Source organism: Austrofundulus limnaeus, unplaced genomic scaffold, assembly GCF_001266775.1.
Source record: "Austrofundulus limnaeus strain Quisiro unplaced genomic scaffold, Austrofundulus_limnaeus-1.0 Scaffold367, whole genome shotgun sequence".
Classification (NCBI taxonomy): domain Eukaryota; kingdom Metazoa; phylum Chordata; class Actinopteri; order Cyprinodontiformes; family Rivulidae; genus Austrofundulus; species Austrofundulus limnaeus.
The window spans coordinates 32543-34129 of NW_013952769.1; positions in this window are offsets into that span (position 1 = coordinate 32543).

The following is a 1587-nucleotide window of genomic DNA, read 5'->3' on the forward strand; positions in this document are numbered from 1 at the left end:
ATTTGGAAATGACTGTTTCAAAGGCAATCTGCTGATAGCTAGTCCATTTATCTCCAAAGGATTGCTTTGGATCTGAGTACTTTCCTTCTGGTTTCTTCAGCTTTGCAGGACTGCGGGCAGGAGGATGGCCACGGGTTAACTCATTAAGTGGTTTGACAATGGCAGCATAGTCTTTAATAAATCTTCTGTAATATCCAGCAAAACCCAGAAAAGATCGCAGCTCTTTAAGGTTGCGGGGGACTGGCCAGGATTTTAAAGAATCAATCTTTTCTGGATCAGTTTCAACTCCTTTTTCAGAGACAATGTGTCCCAAATAACGTACAGAAGACTGAAAGAACTTACATTTCTCTGGAGAGAGCTTTAGTCCAAACTGCTTCAACCGGGAAAGCACTCGCAGCAGCCGCTCCTCATGTTCTTCCAGAGTGGCAGAAAAGATGATGATGTCATCGAGGAAGACAAGGACTTCTTTAAGATGCAGATCTCCCATGCACCTCTCCATTAGCCGCTGAAACGTGCTAGGTGCATTCGTAATTCCTTGCGGCATTCTGTTCCACTCCCAAAATCCAAGGGGAGTTACAAAAGCTGTTTTAGCCTTGTCTTCTTCTGCCATCTCTATTTGATAATAGCCAGATTTTAAATCCAACACAGTGAACCATTTGGACCCTGTCAAAGCACAAAAAGATTCTTCCAAATTAGGAAGGGCATATGCATCTTTGATAGTTTGAAGATTTAGTTTCCTGTAATCTATGCATAGCCGGATGGAACCATTACGTTTCCGAACACCAACTACTGGAGAGGAAAATGGTGATTTGGACTCTCTTATGATGCCAGCTTCAAGCAGGTCCCTAAGATGCTCACGGACTGCCTCCAGATCTTGGGGATGGATTGGCCTTGCTCTGTATTTCATCATTAAGTTTAATGGTATGTTTAACTGCATCTGTACAGCCAAAATTCATATCATGATGAGAGAATACTTCAGGCATGCTGTTCATTTTATTGATAATATGTTCTTTCCACTCAGGTGGAATGGGAGAATCTCCAAAGTTAAAGTCCAAAGTGGTTTGTTGTGAAGTTTGAGGTGATTTGCTGTGACAAAACAGTAGGTGCTGACCCAATGTCTGCAATAATTGTTAAAGGTGATATGGACACCTCTTGCTCTGATTCATTCTTCATGATTACTGGGACTTTATAGGGTGGATGCTGTGGCAGTGTAATTAGACAACTCTGAACACACAAACCCCCTGGTAAAGGTAAGCTAGGGTGTTCAACAATGGCCCACTTATCTGCAGGTGGAGGGGTGATTTTAACAGAACCCTCCAAGACATTGGGCCTCATGCAAGAACATGTTCGTATTTTTCTCCTAAATTTCTCTTACTTTTGTTCGTACAAAGGGTTCGTACGAACATGTCACGTCAGATGCAACAAACTCTTCTATCTTTAGGAAACGTGCGTAAATGAGCTGCGTAAATTACCCCAGTTCGTATCCAGCTGCTCGTGCACGAGAGAGGAGATTAGCATAACCACCCCAAAAACACCATATAAGGCTATGCCTCAGATACAAGGAAGTGTTCATTCATTCATGAAAAT